This window comes from Lissotriton vulgaris, chromosome 5 (genome assembly GCF_964263255.1).
Source record: "Lissotriton vulgaris chromosome 5, aLisVul1.2, whole genome shotgun sequence".
Taxonomy (NCBI): domain Eukaryota; kingdom Metazoa; phylum Chordata; class Amphibia; order Caudata; family Salamandridae; genus Lissotriton; species Lissotriton vulgaris.
This window is the reverse complement of record NC_141693.1, coordinates 438141742-438159137: the sequence shown is the minus strand read 5'-3', so window position 1 is coordinate 438159137 and position 17396 is coordinate 438141742.

The following is a 17396-nucleotide window of genomic DNA, read 5'->3' as shown; positions in this document are numbered from 1 at the left end:
ACATGTTTGCAAAGAATATAATTAAAATGTCAGGGTAATAAAAATAGAGACAAAAAAGGAAAGTAGAAAATGAAATCACAATATGTAAGACATTTGTGGGAAAAAAAACATAATTTTGGTTAGAGTTATGAAACCGACCTTGAAGAAGCTGAAGTTTATGTCTTGTTAGGCGTATGGGGTTACAGTCAGAGAAAATTTCGCCATGAGTGATGATGTAAGGTTAAGTATATGGGATAGGTGTGGGAAGGGCTAAGGACAGGGCTAGGATTGGGTTAAGAGTTAGTAAAAGAGATTAAATTATTGTTAGGTTAACAGGGTTTGGGTTAGGGGTTGGGGTAGCGTTAGTGTAGGGATGTACAAGGAACATTTACTTGAAGATGACATAAGGAGGGTTGTACTAAAAGAAGGTGTAAGGATAGAGGAAGGTTTAGAGTTGGAGTAAGTGATGGACTACGGTTAGGCTTAGCCTAGGACCAGCTTTGGGGCTACAGTATTACAGAAATCGAAAGTGTATGTGATGTTGGAAGGATGGAGTAGGAAAAATATGCAGAATACTAGAGGTGGTGTAGGAGTCACAAAATGATCTTAGGGAACATGTTTAGGGCTATGGTTAAAGATAGAGTATTAGTTTGGAATTGTGGTGAACATTAATACATGATTCTGTATATTTCACAAATGTAGTGGTTTACCTGTCCAGTTTAGCATTTTTCACAGATATACGTGTTGGCAACAATTTTCTTACTTCTACTTTTTAGCTCTTCTTTTTGGAAAACTACTTTCTTGCATTTTCTGTGTTTACAAACAATCTATTAGATTGTACCAGAAACATGTAGCATACATGAGCATTCAATCTAACACATCTTTGTGCCTCTTTATTTTGCACCTTTAAATGTATGGATTATATGTAAATATCTGTACTTGATTGATTGACTGCCATCTCTTCTATAAGAACTGCTACAAATAAATATTATTTAGCATTCAATAACGTATCTGCATTTTGCTTATGTTTCTACTTTTGTGTCGAGTTTGGAAATAAAGGTAACCTGTGTCTATGCACGTGCATGTATATGAATAATAGGCCTGGGTGGAACTCCCCGAATTGCACTCCGTGTAATTACGAGGAGTTACATAAATACTCAACGAGTTCCTGTGGAGTCCCGCCAATGAGCAGAAAATGCAAGTCTTACTGTTTATGCTGTCATTTAGTGCCTGTAGCGAGTTTTGGGCTGAAAAATCAGTGTAAACGGAGCACACACTTTTCGAGTGAACTTCCTGCCACTCAGGTAGCAAATCTTCTTGGGCAACAGCCCTCTGACCGCAACCACAACCGCTGTTGACCGCCTTGTTAGAAAATCTCATGGGAAGTCCTCCTAGCAACTGAAAATTGTGTAACGGGATGCTGAATTTCCCCCTTGTTTGTCTGCTCCTATTCTGAACCTTTGCGTTGTTCCCATTGTCATCACGTTACTCGAACAGGAAAAAAATTCCGCCATTCGGTGGTTGGTGGAATTTAGCAGGAACTCCGCATTACACCGTAACGTGGAGTCGCCAAATTTCTCCAATTCATCTAGCAGAATTAAAAATTCCACTCAAGCTAATGAATACCTGAAGAGTTGTCTTAGAAAATACAAGTGCCTCATCCAAAGGGTTAAGGCTCTGAGCCCTCAACAAGCTAAATGGAGGGAAAATTGGAGGTACAGGCCACTCACACATTGCAGTAAGTCTCTGTGCACCCAGATTTAATTCTCACTGTATCTGAGTATGATTTAGAAGCACAGATCAGCCACACACCAGTATATATCTGTGTACATAGCAAAGGCATATCAGGAAAGTGCTCCGGTGGCGCAACAGGCATGTGCGCTTGCTTTGCGTGCCCCTGGAACACTTTAGTATTACAGAAAGTGCTGAAGGCACTTGTGCAGGCCTTTCATTATACAGATAGTGCACAGGTAGCGCCAGCGCTGTCACCAGAGGGTGCTCCCTCATTTGCATGGGGGCATGGCCCCATGCAAATAAGGGAATCCATTTGCCTTTGCACACATGCAGTTTTGAAGACATGGGCGAAGAGGCAAAGAAGCTGTAAAGAGGCATACAGACTTAAGGTGGCACACTGTCAGTGGGCCGGCTGATGACAGTTCTCTGTTTAAGGGTAAGGGCCCCCCCCCCCTCCCACCATACATCCCCTTGCAGGCAGGTGCAGTCACTCACTGCACCCGCCTGCAAGGGGATCTCTCTGCCCTCTTAAAAGTGCAGGCGGGTTGCCCCCTGTACATTGAAACACGGAGCTGCTGCAACGAAGCCGCTCACATTTTCACATGAATGCCCTGCCCCCAGAGCAGCACAACTTAGTGGCTGCTCTGGGGGGGAGTGCACTCAATGTGATAAGATGCACTTTCCCTGTTTACGCCCACTGCACCTGTTTTAAGGTGCGCAGGGCGCAAACAGGGAAAGTCCCCCCTATGTGTAATAGGGCCCCTGAGCACCTTCTGCCTGTGGCCATGCTTTAGGCAGATCTGTTTAGCCATGTATAATGTATGAGGTCTCAATATGAACAATTTTTGGTAGGTAAAAGACAAACACTAGAATGTTCAATGTTCATTAAGTCTGGGCACGTTTTAGAGGAACAAACTTGCAAGACAGTAAAATGGTACCCATATATGGGCGCACACTGAATAGGCCTGCCAATGACTCAGGTGGACACAATACCCAGATATGCCCTGAACTAACAACGTAGTAGTCACACTATAAAGTGTCCAGTGTATCTCAGCTTTTTGTGAGGGACAGACTGAGCATACGCCTGGGGAGTCATTGTTTGTTTTCTAAAATGCTTTGGGCAAATATAACGGCAATTACCACGATGGTCACTAACCTGAGCGTGTTTTGGACAGATTGTTTGGTCAGACCCTGTTAAGGTTCCCACATCCAATCATACTTTAGAGTTTAGAGTGATAGGCAGGTTGCACTTTACGGTGGGCATCTGTGGACGGACAGGTCACTTACTCCCTTAGATGGTCACAGTAGGGGAGCATTCATTGGAGTCACGGGTTGGTTACTCACAGGCACACCGTTCGACGTGAGAGCACGTACACAGAACGCGTGAACGCATGATATCTTTATTGCGTTATTTCTGCTCCTCTGGCGCGTGACCTGCGACTCTTTCTCTCCGGACATGTGATAGGCTGGTCTGGTCACTGAATATTGACTAAGAGCGGTTGATTGAAGGATGCGTCCGCCCGACATAATCCAGCCTAATCACAGGCAGCTTTTGTGACGTCTCAATCCTCAGTGGAATGTTAATTATCGGTATAAGGTGTGAGTTGTCCAATTGATCTTTGTCCTAAGCTTAGAACTGTTCAGCCATGTATAATGTGTGAGGTCTGTTGTGGTATTCAGTGAGACTTTACCACACATTTAGTGTCATGGAAACAATCTGTTGGCTCGAGGATGCATGTCATTAAATGGGTGTCATGCACATGTGATGCCCTGGCTCCATGTGCAGCTACAATCCCTGGCACTTTTCACTGACGTGGGTTGGACAAAAGGGTCTGTTCGCATTCCGATTCTAACAAGCATTGGAAAAACAATAAGTCGGGCAAGTTTGCAATATTTTACTTAAAAAATATATATATATGCAATATGCAAAACAGGGCAAAAATATCAAAACAAGGCAGAGGAACTGAGTTGTAATCCGACTGAATCAGCTATGCACAGGTGATCAAGCTATGTGCCATCAGTCACAGTGCAGCACAGCCAACGGGTGGCATGAATTGAACCATGCCCCCTCTGTATGCTGCGGTGAGATGAAGCAAAATGTGACTGACCCTTGAACTGCCAAGTCAAGAAGAGGGTTGCCCTAAGGCACCAGTGTGCAGGTGCATTAGATTTTATTAGGATTTTTGGGACACGCAGAAGCTGATAAAACAACCAACTATGTGTCAGATATAAAAACAGCCTCCAATTGGAAACATCCTCTGCTGGGGAGTACTGGCCTGGGTGTCCATATCCATTCGGTCTTTGGCATTTGACCATTGCCGGAGGGATTATATTGGGGTCTGTGATGGAGTTTCATCTCCTTGCCCATTTTTTCTCCATTTGCTGGCATCTGATGCCATCACCTCTGGGAGTGAGAGGGGAAGTACTGCCCCTGAACTGAGGTAGTCCTTATTACCATTCCCATTCAATCCTTGGCATCTTTCTGGAGAAGTAGGTGCTAAATTAGGAGGATTGTAGGGAGTTGGGCCACCTGTTTCTTTTCTGTAGTGTTTATCTTTGTAGGGATACCCTCTAGGAGATGATAATATGCCAGAGACATTACTCCCAGACAGGCTGTGTCCTGCCCCTGAAGGGACCGTCCTGTTTGTGTGATAATTGTGCATTTCTATTCTCTTCCTGTCCCTGGCCTATCCGCGACTGACCCACCTGTCTGTCCCGTGCAGGCTCCACGCCCCCTCATCCCTTGCCCTTCGATTAAAGTCCTCACTCCTCGGCTGAAGGGGGCCTTGCTGGGGCTCAGGTACTCGGGACCCTTGTTTCCCATGCACCTACTCCCCTCGTGGTCCACCCATTGTCAGCTAGAGCTGGGCAGGGGACGCAGCTGTCAGCACCAAGCCCTGTCCCCGATCTGGCATTTTCCATCATGGCTGCGGTGGAATGACCTGGGCCTAATGGGGATGCTGTGCCCTCTGACCCCGCGCGGCCTATAATTGGCGCATTGTGTTATGCTGCTCTGGATTCTCATGCGTTCCCGGGGCTTCGGGTTCTCAGAGCTGGAGCTCTGCCAGCTGGGATGCGCCGTGTGATTGCAGCTGGGCAGGGAATGCTTACCGCAGCCAAGGCTTACAGTAGTAATGCGTGTGACAGCGGCGTCTGAGGCCTGGTGCAGAACGAGGGCCTGGGGTCTGGGGAAGACAAAATGGAGGCTTAAAGCATGGTACCAAGGAGCAGGAAACTAGAGTACGTAGAAAAGCACGAGAGGTGAAAGGTTACCTTGGCCTGTCTATGACACGCGGCAAGGGCCTTTTAGTACCAGGCACCTACCACTTTTCATTTACCTTAGCTGCAAAAATGTGCTTTTAAGATAGCCACGGAAATAGTTTCAGCGCCTCTTTCTGAGGGACCACATATGTTTACTATCAAATTGCCAGCTGCCCTGAGCAGCAGGTGTCTCTGCCTTCTTGATCCCCCTAAATAAAGTCAATATTCGTGCCACGAACTGTGTTGCATCATTCAAGTGCAAATGTTAACAAAGCCAATAGGTTTTACCTAAGTGAGATCTATTGGCTTTGACAATGTTTTTTTAGCCATATTGCAACATGGCTGAAAGTGAAGAAAAAAAGCTGTAGGACCAAGTTGGAGTTGGAAACCAGCACTGCTGTACAATTTGGTTAAAGAAACATTGACAAAGTCAGCTTATCACGTAAGGCCTATTGTCATCTGGCACTGATGGTGATTTTAATGTCAGTGATTTTAATACATTTTAATTATTAGTTGGCCGAATTCTCACACCTAGTGTTATTTACTCCTGACCTCAAATGTTTCCTCTGCAAAATGCTCCTCTGCTAACCTCCTACTGGCTCCTTTTAGCGGTCTGACTGGCGAACCTGTGTAATAAAAATGTGTGTTTGGCAAAACAAAATGTTTTCATACATGTTCTGAAGCAAAATTAAAATAACAAATCCTCAGATGAAAACCTAAACCAACACTTGGCAAAAATATGCATGTGTGTTTTGTACACATGGCGCTTAAAAGCCGCTGCTTTGGCGAGTGCTTTTATTGTAGTGTTTTACAAGCGTGTGCATGCTCTGGTGCAATGTACAGTGCATGTGAATATACGTGTATATGGGTCTATTGAGTCCAGCCTATGTTCTTGGTGTTTTGCAGTGTACCGTTGCATGTGGCATAGCATACCGTAGGGGGGTCTTCAAATGTAATGTCGTATATTTGCAGGAAATGGCTTTTGTGCATTCTTATGAACACTGCATTTTTTTTGAATAGGCAATTCAGCACTGCATATGCCTCAGCATGCATTGTTCTGTGCAGTGCACATGCCACTGACAGTTGTAAGATGTGCAGCACATCTTATTTTTCACGAAACGATGAACAGTCTGTGTAACGCATGCTATGTACTTAAAACCGACTGTACTGTGCACAAAGTACTAAATGAATCCCCTGGGTTCCAAAATCAAATGTCGGGTTTGTATAAAGTGCTGTTAGTGTGCACTCTGTGATCATATCCACTCTGAGTGTACTGCACTCTGTGCTGCAATATGAGTTGCAAAAGAAACAGTTGATGGACAGAATGCCAGACAATGCAAACATTCATCCCCAGTAACAAGGATCTGGGTTTAAATCCATCATTCTTTTGCTCACCACATCACCCCAGTTTGGGCCCAGCCATATGCAAATCAGTCTTGACCCTTTGCCTTGTGGGAACAGTCCAGCCCTAACTGCCAAGCAAGGTCCTCCCTGGGCCGAAAACAAGCATTCTGGGACCGGTTTCAGGGCATCACCCTTCATCAGCCAGGCTAACTTGAATCCAGTGGTGTAGTGAGCACGGGACCCACATCTGAACATAACCTTCCCACTTAGGGTGTCATATCCAAAAGAAACAATTGATGGATGGCAAGGTCCTCCCTGGGCCGGAAACAAGCATTCTGGGACCGGTTTCAGGTCATCACCCTTCATCAGCCAGGCTAACTTGAATCCAGTGGTGTAGTGAGCACGGGACCCACATCTGAACATAACCTTCCCACTTAGGGTGTCATATGCAAAAGAAACAATTGATGGACGGAATTGTCGCTGGACAATGCAAACATTCACCCCAGTCACAAGGATCTGTGTTAAATGCATCATTCTTTTGCTCACCACACCACCTCAATTTGGACCCAGCCATATGCAAATCAGTCTTGACCCTGTTCCTTGTGGGAACCGTCCAGCCCGAACTGCCAAGCAAGGTCCTCCCTGGAACGGAAACAAGCATCCTGGGACCGGTTTCAGGGCATCACCCTTCATCAGCCAGGCTAGCTTGAATCCAGTGGTGTAGTGAGCACGGGACCCACGTCTGGGCATACCTTCCCACTTAGGGCTACATATGAAAAAGAAACAATTGATGGACGGAATGCTGGACAATGCAAACATTCACTCCCAATAACAAGGATCTTGGTTTAATCCATCATTCTTTTGCTCACCACACCACCCCATTTTGGACCCTGCCATATGCAAATCAGTCTTGACCCTGTTCCTTGTGGGAACAGTCCAGCCCGAACTGCCAAGCCAGGTCCTCCCTAGACCGGAAACAAGCATCCTTGCTTGGCAGTTCGGCCTGGACTGTTCCCACAAGGAACAGGGTCAAGACTGATTTGCATATGGCTGGTTCCAACATCAGAAAACATCTGTGTTCAAGTCCTTAAAGTTCAAACAAAAACACAATCAATATAATAAGATACAACTAAATTAAAATAAAATAAAGATGAAACCATAACACACCACAAACCATTACATTTAAGAGGTACATCTTAAAGAAATACCACCAAGAAACTAAGAATACAAATACTTGTTTTCTAAATAAATCTTGGGAATAATTTTTCAGACTTAACCCCTTAAGCGCCGTCGTCGGCCAACAGTCGTCGCGAGCACTACCTTGCCAGTGCTGCGCACAACCGTTGGCCGACGGGCCAGCGCTCGTTATTCGAACGTTCAGCACTGGGTGCTGAACGTTCGACGCAGCAAAGGGGTTAAACTCCAAAAACGCATCATGTATCGTATGATTGAAGGAAGTTGGTTCCAAACCGTTCTCTGCTGGAATGTGTAATCTTCCACCAACACTCTCTAAGTGTTCTTTCAAACCAATAGGTTTGGATCTAAATAGTTAACAGAGTCCCACTTGCTGCTGAAAGTGAAGCTGGATTTATAAATATGCCAGAAAAAGATGATGTGGGGCTTTTCACACTCCAAACAATCTTCAAATTTGTATAAGCTCCTCTTCATAGAGTCACTATAACTGAGTCCAAAAGGCAAAGTTATGATTTATTCTAGCTGCCCATTTATCTGACCACTCGGCAGTAGTATTATCAACCAAACCCATTTTGAAAGAAGAGGCAAGGATATGGACTCTTAATTGTACATTACTGTCTGCATAGTGACATGGTTTTCTACCTAAGTACAAAGACAGAATTTGTTACGGCAAATATGGGATCAGCCCCTCTGACTATGGTTTGGGCCCTTTAAGGCTGCTATAAGAGGGAGAATCACAAGCCTCACACGTTTTAAAAATAAGAAAAACGAGAATTACTGAGTCTTTAGAGACAGAGATGGCTAAGATAGAGAAATAACTAGTGGTAAGTTTAGGTACTGATGGAAGTCTCCCATTAGAAAAAAGGTTGAGATTGTTAAGGGACCAGTTAAATGAACTATTAGAGGCCACGGTCAATAAGAAATGGTAAGCCAGCAAGCTTGCACATTTCGAGTATGAAGAGAGTGCAGGTAAGCTGCTAGCCTGGAAGATCAAGGCGGATCAAGTCAGGAATGCTATGAAGGAGATTGATTGTGGACAGACCAGGTAGAAGTGGATGAGTTGCTCAGACGTGAAGACTGTGTTTCAGAGGTTCCTTGAAGGGCTGTTCTCTGAAAAGGAGACAGTTACTGAGGAAGATGTGAAAAACTGGCAGGAGGCGAATGATGTGCCTAGTCTTACACCCAGTGAACAGGCTCAACTGAATCAAGAGATTAATCAGGGTGGAGTTAGAGCAGCAATAAGATCTAGCTAAGGAGTCAAAGCGGCAGGTCGGGATGATATTCCAATTGAGCTATATAGAGTTCTGCGGGATTCTATTCTACCTGTTATGACCATTACCCTGTTTTAAAACCTGGGGAAAATCCCACGTGTTGTGAGTCTTAGAGACCAATTTTGCTTCTGAATAGCGAGTATAAAATATTCTCGGAGGTGTTGGCAGAAAGACTGAGTGGGGTTGCGGGGGTGGGTTTTATTACATTGACTTGGCCACAACTTACAGTGTCCCTCTCGCAGTCCTAATGCTTGATGGAATGAAGGTCTTTGACAGAGTTTACTGGATCTCTCTGACTACAATCTTAAAACAACAAAATATGGGTGAAATGTTTGTAGAGCAGTATGTTTGATTTACCAAGACAGTAAGCGAGAATTTTTGAGAACTGGAAACTAAACCCACCTTTCAAAATATCTAGACAAACTAGACAAGGCTGTCCCCGTCTAAATTACTGTTCAATCTATATATTGAACCTCTTGCTACCAGGATTAGGCAGTATCCCTCACTTAGCCCCTTTCGTTGCTTGGATGTGAGAAAAAAATCTCCCTTTAGGCTGATGCCCTCATGGTTTACTCATCCAATGTATTCTCTACTGAAGATTGCAATATATTTTTGCAAGGTTTCGGGCTATTATGTTAATGTAGGGTCAACTGGAATCATGGTCTGGAACCAGTAGAGGGATAACCCTTTCATTAAAAATGAAATGAGATATTGGAACTAAAGATCATGCAGGATATCAAGAAAATCCGCATGTAAATCTTGAGAAATCTCTGGTGGAAGAAAGCGAGGTGATGCAAAGGGGGAGCCCATCTGCCTCTGACGGTTTTTGGCAGAATTAGTCTAGTGAAGATGGGGATTTTGCCTACATTTAGTTTTTTCTTTATCACAATTACGATAGATCTGAATAAGATTTGGTTAGAAAAAATAGAGTAGGCAATAAACTCCTTTGTATGGGCATATAAAGGGTCGAGGATTGCATGGAAAAAGCTGTGCAAAAGGAGAGAGCAAATGGGTTTCTCCTTGCTGAACATGCAATAGTACGCCTGGGCCTTTCAACTGAAGAATGCCAGGACGCTTTTTAATTCTCCAGATTATTCAGATATTGGATATCTATTTAAGGCCATAGTAGGAGGAGTTAAAGAGGTGGCAATGCACTTCCTGTTTAAATTTAGAGACTCATAGTTTTTTAAAAAGATGAAGTTGAAAGTGCTGCAAGCCATGGCAAAGGTGTGGTCTAGTATTAGACGTGCAGTGAAAGCAGAATAGTTCAGCTATTTATCTACTATGTAGGTTTCCCTGAGCACTCTGGAGAGTCTGAAAGATAAACTGGCCCTGTTGGAAGGCGGTGACCCCAGGGGTCAAGATGACTCTCCTAACCATCCCGGACCTCCTCTCCCACAAATACTGCCGAGTCTTATCGAGGGCGGGGTCCCCGCCGGGGAGGACTGATCGTACACACTGTCGACACACCACACTTACGAACGGACACCACACCGTGAATCTTTATTAAGTATGAACTTTTATCAAGATAAAAATGAGGATCAATACAGGGCGATCGAGAGATCGTGAAAGTCTCGTAGCAAGGGAACGGGGAAGCGGGACAGTCTTAGGGGGGCCAGCTGGTACGCCACGCACCATGCGCACAGTTCTCAATCCTCGAACTGGGGGGTACGGGGCTGGCGATGGGACTTGCTGTGCTACTCACTTTGGTTCCAGATGGTCGTGAGGGTAGCGTCGATGGTCCAGCCGGACCGGAGAGTTCTTCAAGCCGCGACGAGGTCAGCAGGGCTTGGTCAGAAATACTTTGTCGTACTCGTAGGCAAGTGGAGCTTCGACAGCGTCCGCAGGGCTCGGGATGGTAGCAAGTGTCTCTCGTTCTCAAGAGTGGGCCGCGACAAGGTCATCAGGGCTCCGATGGTTCAGGTCTTGCACTTCGAGAGGGAGCCGCGACAGCGTCAGCAGGGCTCCGATGGTTCAGTTCTTGCACTTTGAGAGTGAGCCGCGACAGCGTCAGCAGGGCTCCAATGGTTCTGTTCCGTAGATTCGAGGATGAGCCGCGACGACGTCAGCAGGGCTCGGTGGGACAGAGTCTGTTCTCCTCAAGGTCAGCCACGATCAGATCAGCAGGGCTTTCTTGTCCAAGATACAACTGCCGACTAGATGGAGGGCAGGCTGTCTTATAGTTCAGGAGCTCTTTGATGTCCGGGCCCTCAGAGGCAGGAGGCCGGAGGTCCGAGGGCCAGGCGCCTGGTTGTCTGGGCGGCGGTATCTTTGATGCTTTTGGACCATGCGTCCAAGGAATCCCAGACGCCCATCAAGGCCTGGAGCCAGCTCACTAGGAAGCCAAAAGGTGCAAACGAAACCAGCCCCCAGGGATGGTTCGGAGGTGTGAGGACATCCAGCTCCTCTGGAGGGGGCCGGAGGTGTGATGGAAGCCTGGGTTTCGGGTACTTGGTGAGTCGTTCACCCCCCTGGGCGCGTCGGGCGCACCGGACGCGCACGCTTAGCTGCAGCTGGGAGCGGCCAGAGGCTGCCGAAAGGGAAGAAGGCGGCCGGCTGGCCGGGGTGGCCAACATGGAGTCTGCCGGTCACGTGCATGGGTGCAGGCACGTGGTCTGAGGGTTGTTTCAGGTCCGATGTAGGAGTCTTGTGTATAGTTCTGGGTGGACGGGAATTAGTTCTGTCCGTCGTTATGGGTTATGGGGGGGTCAGCGAGGGCCACGCCACGAGGCCGGGTCCAACATGCGTCCCCTCCAGCTGAAAGACGAGGAGAACTACCCATCCTCTTGGGGGTTCTCTTCGCTGAGGCGGAAGAAGCGGGACAGGCCAGCTCACTAGGAAGCCAAAAGGTGCGATTGAAACCAGCCCCCAGGGATGGTTCGGAGGTGTGAGGACATCCAGCTCCTCTGGAGGGGCCCGGAGGTGTGATGGAAGCCTGGGTTTCGGGTACTTGGTGAGTCGTTCACCCCCCTGGGCGTGTCGGGCGTGCGTCGGGCGCGCCGGACGCGCACGCTTAGCTGTAGCCGGGAGCGGCCAGAGGCTGCCGAAAGGGAAGAAGGCAGCCGGCTGGCCGGGGTGGCCAACATGGAGTCTGCCGGTCACGTGCATGGGTGCAGGCACGTGGTCTGAGGGTCGTTTCAGGTCCGATGTAGGAGTCTCGTGTATAGTTCTGGGTGGACGGGAATTAGTTCTGTCCGTCGTTCTGGGTTATGGGGGGGTCAGCGAGGGCCACGCCACGAGGCCGGGTCCAACAGGCCCTACCATTAAAGATGGCAGGCATGAAATCCTGGGGTGATCTCCCTGGTGATTGCAGGCTACTTTCTTGGGATGAGTTAAATAAGCAGATGGGAGGGAACCTTTTCAAAGTTTAAGCACTTACAGCCGAAAAGTTGGGTGCAGAGTATCCGAGTGCATTTGGTATCTAAAAATCATCCGGAAGAACAATTATTGTGGAAACCCCCAGTGAAGAAGGAAGTCTCTATCTTGTACTGCTAATTTTTAGAGTCTTTGGACGGGGAAATTCAAGTTGGCTGAAGAACTGTGGGGAGCAAGCTTTCAGAGAGAGCAGTTACAAGATATCTGGCAAGTATGGATGTGCACTTTCTGTTGTCAAGCCTGCTTTTTAGGTTTCACCTGGGGATCCGCTGCACAGCAGCGTTCGCGCAGGCTAAATCTTTTGAGAACAGTCTGGGGCTTTGTTCTGCCTCTCTGTTCCATTGGCTAGCTCCATTAATGGAGGCTAGCCATTGGAACAGAGATGCGTCACTCATTCCCCGAGCAGATTAGTGGGCGTTCCGGCGATTTGTACTCATCCCGCACATTTTCGTGAGTCATGCAGCGGTGGGCGGTTGTTTAGCAAAAAAACACGCCCCCGAATGGAGAAAATGCAGCCCTTTTGTTATGCCATTTCGCTCTGATCTCCGCCGGAAGAAGTTGTGCTCATTCCTAAAAGCGATCTCTTTCAGTTTTGTGATTGCCCTCCTGCTCCCTCCCTCCCCACTCCTGTCTGTCCATCTGCTTAGAAGCTCTCTCTTCTGCTGTCTTTTGCTATCCCCGCTTTGACCCCTCCGCTGTGTGCCCACACCCTCAAAACCTTCATATTCCATGTGCGGCTCCCCCAGTCGAGGCACATATTTACACCCTGGCCACAAGAACGGCGGACTGGTGATTTCTAAACAGCGCCATGAGCGGCAAGCCATGTCTTCATGCCCCCCCCCCAGCCCCCACTTTTCTGCCCCTGTGTCTGCTCTCGTCCGCCATCACCACGTCTATCCTAATAGAAAAGAGAATAATCACACCAGTAATAATATTACCGGCTCCGCACATCGCGTGTGACAACTTTACGAGGCTCTTAGGGGGGGAGGTGGGGCGTGCGCACCGCCTGCCTGCGCACAAGTGCTGATGTGCGTGCATGCCGCGTGCACGTGCATGCAGGCGTCCCTTGGGGGGAGGGGGTGTTTGTGCGTGTGTGCATGTCTTTGTTTGCATGGATGTGTGTGTGTGCGTGTGTGTGTGAGTGTGCGTGTGAGTTTGTGTGAGCATGTAGCGCGTGGAGCCTGCATCCTACTGACGTCAAGGTCTGAGTTAAACACCTCTTGTGAGAGAACCCAGCGCCCTGCACGGCCCTCGCCCTGATGCATACAGCATACAGTGCCTTGAAGTGTATAATATAAGATTGTGAGTTATATATTTATCCAGTTTACCTACTTGGTGCAAATATTAGTTTTTCATCCCCCACAGTCTTCATCCTCCCCTCCCCCCTCGCCCCCCACCACCCATCACACATACTGCGCCCTCCTCAGGGAGGGGGGCAGCAGGCGGCTCCCCCAGTCGAGGCACATATTTACACCCTGGCCACAAGAACGACGGACTGGTGATTTCTAAACAGCGCCGTGAGCGACAAGCCATGTTTTCATGCCCCCCCAGCCCCCACTTTTCTGCCCCCCGTATCTGCTCTTGTCCCGCCATCACCACGTCTATCCTAATAGAAAAGGGAATAATCACACCAGTAATAATATTATCGGCTCCGCACATCGCGTGTGACAACTTGACGAGGCTCTTAGGGGGGGATGAGGGGCGTGCACACCGCCTGCCTGTGCACAAGTGCTGATGTGCGTGCATGCCGCGTGCACGTGCATGCACGTGTCCCGGGGGGTGTTTGTGCGTGTGTTCATGTCTTTGTTTGCGTGGATGTGTGTGTGCACGTGTGTGTGCGAGTGTGAATGTGAGTTTGTGTGAGCATGTAGCACGTGGAGACTGCATCCTACTGACGTCAAGGTCTGAGTCTAACACCTCTTGTGAGAGGACCCAGCGCCCTGATGCATACAGTGCCTTGAAGTGCATAATATAAGATTGTGAGTTATATAGTTATCCAGTTTACCTACTTGGTGCAAATATTATCCAGAAAGGTCACGCTACAGGTGGCCTGGCAAAGGCCACCATTACAGGCAAGTGGAACTGTGAAAAAGGACCTAGCCCTCTTTGTTTTCAAAATATATCAACTGACCAGTCCACATCCTGTAGTGTAGATTAGTTATTTGCTAACAAGGGAGTGGCCAGCAACGCCCCCCCCCCCCCACACACACTTAAACTAAACGTGTAATGACTCAGAGAGATAGAAGCAAGTAAGCCCAACCCTTCCCTGCCCCCTCGCTGTGCTTGCTTCCCTGCCCCCTTGCTGTGCTTGTTTCCCTGCCCCATTGCTGTGCTTGCTCTCCTGAGTGTGTGTGTGGCTTTGGGGGGGGGGGGGGTGGCTCTGAGTGGGTGTGTGTGGCTCTGGGTGGGTGTGTGTGGCTCTGGGTGGGTGTGTGTGGATCTGGGTGTGTGTGTGTGGCTCTGGGTGGGTGTGTGTAGCTCTGGGTGTGTGTGTGTGTGTGGCTCTGGGTGTGTGTGTGTGTGGCTCTGGGTGTGGCTCTGTGTGTGTGTCTCTCTTTGTGTGTGTGGGTCTGTGTGTGTGGGTCTGTGTGTGTGGGTCTGTGTGTGTGTGGGTCTGTGTGTGTGGGGGTCTGTGTGTGTGTGGCTCTGTGTGTGTGGCTCTATGTGTGTGGCTCTGTGTGTGTGTGGGGGGGCTCTGTTGGTGTGTGTGGGTCTGAGTGTGGGTCTGTGTGTGTGTGTGTGGGTCTGTGTGTTTTTGTGTGGCATTTGCCAGAGATTAAACTATTGGTATTGTAAATGACAATGCCATTTATTTATCTGTTTTCAAAACCAACACAGGAATACAAATGTTGTCATTTACAATGCCAATAGCTCAAACTTTTCAAAAGGCGAAACCATTGCCTTGTAAATGCTTGTTTAAGAAGAAATCATCTTTTTTCTAATCATAGAGCCTACTTTTTGCTGTACAAGATTTCAAACATCCGCAGAGAGGGCATTGCCAAGTGTGCCAAATTTGGGTTAGAGAAGTCAAAAGACATCCACTTGTTCAATGGAATGCCCAGAAATACAGATGTTTTGTGAAGAAGGGGGTGAGACTATCTCGAATATTGTGGGGTGGATATTAATGTAAGCCTTTCTCTGATTATTTTTGTGATAGTGGTGCGGCTGGAGGAGCTAAGTGGCAGTATGAGAAAGTTGCTCTTCTATTTTATTGTTCTGGCGGGAAGGGAAATCTGTTGAAAATGGGTTTGCGGTAGGCCTCCCCTTCACTCAGAGTGACTTGATGCACTTCTTTATATATCAAGGATGGATAAGGCTAAGGGAGCCTCCAAGGGTGAGAACTTCTGGCAGCTGCTGATGAGGTGGATCAGGGGACACGAGGTTTAACAAGCCGGGTGTAGCATAAGGAGCACATACCATGTCCAATGATTACGCCTTTGTATTTATTTATTTATTTATTTTTTACATTTCTAGAGCGCTCTGTTACCCGGAGGTGTCCTGGCGCTAACGGATTAAAACTGGTGTGTGTGGGTAGGTGATTTTAGTGGGTAAAGAGCCAAGTCTTCAGTGCCTTTCTAAAGGATAAAAGATCGGGCAATTGTCTGATGTGGAGGGGGAGCTTATTCCAGGCTACTGCCGCTCCTAAGGAAAAGCTCCTGCCTCCCCATCTTGCTCTCTTGACTCTAGGGACTGATACCAATGCCTGCTGAACAGATCTAAGAGATCTTGCCGGTTTTTACCAGAAAAATAGTTCCTTCATGCATCTAGGGCCCAGATCATGAAGTGCTTTGAAGACCACACAGAGTGACTTAAAGGTAATTTGTTTCCGCACTGGCAACCAGTGAAGTTTTGCCAGGTCCTGTGCCACAGATGCGAGCTTGGGTGTATCTGTTTTCAGGCGTGCAGCAGCATTCTGTAATGTCTGTAGTTTATGTAGTATGCCGGCTTGGGCGTTCACTGCATTTACAACATGGCTCCTGAAGTTGGGCAGGGTGAGAGGTGCAACCTCCTTGGTCGAAAGGTCTTCCTCTATGAAAGCTAAGGGAACAAATCGAAATGGTTAAGAGGAGATTCGGAGTCTGAAGTGAATGAGGACAAAAAACAGAAAAAAGTTATGATTTATTTTCTTTACTCACCAGGCCATCAATCAACTGAGTCAAACTGACCACTGTGATCCCATATGCATTGACAACCCAAAACAGCTGACTAGACAGCAGATACAATAAACAACCGTCACTAGAAGGTTTATTGGGACAAACCATTTAAAAATTCCACACCCATAGATGGAAATGAACACAGAGTCACAGTAGAAAGAAACATTGTCAAAGGCAAAAGTTTAGTAAATTATTTATGTATGTTTTATGAGGTGCACAACATGTAGCCATAGGTGCAAAAAACATTCCCATAACTCAGCAGAGCTACAGGGTTCAGACTCCACATAGAACAACACATATAGAGGCAACCAGGCCCACAGACAACATATTTGGAGAGGCGAATATACGTAGAATTACCAAACGATTACACCCAGATACCACAGATGCACACACCCATGTGCACAGTCAACACACGTACTTGCACCCTTACCCACATGATGCACACAAACAGGTACGTCCAAGTTACAAAGGGTATACATGTACCCCTGAGAATCTGACAAGTTGCAATGATAGGTGAAATAAAATACCATGCCATGTGGTAGACGATTTTTTTCTGAACCCATACAGGTCACGTGGACACCTGGATTTTATACCAGAGTGCAGTAGAGCTATCTGCCCTGAAAAAGTGAATACAGAGAATGTCAGTGCATACTTGCCAAGATCGGTTTATTTCTGCACAACTATAAAACAGTTGTTTAGGATAAACTTAACCAATTGACCACAATATCAATAAACAAAATGAGAACAGCAGCTACATTCTGTGAATTGCATTTCGTCTGGGATATAACACTCGGAGGAGAGAAATGTTTTGCACGTTTTTTAAAATAACATTTTTATTTGAGTTTCCTTTCATAACAGAGGATTTGCAAATGTTCCTGCTAATCATAATACTGAAGGAAAGAACTTTGAGCAAGATTAAAATAAAGTATTTCAATCCTTAGAGACGAACTTCCTGTTTCAGAGCTGGCAATGAGAACAGATAGTTGTTTACTTTTTGTTTAAACCGCATGCAAGGGCGTAGCACAGGTCCCTGCAGCCCCTGCGGTGCAGGAAGACTCCCAACCCTTCTTAGAGCCCCGAACCC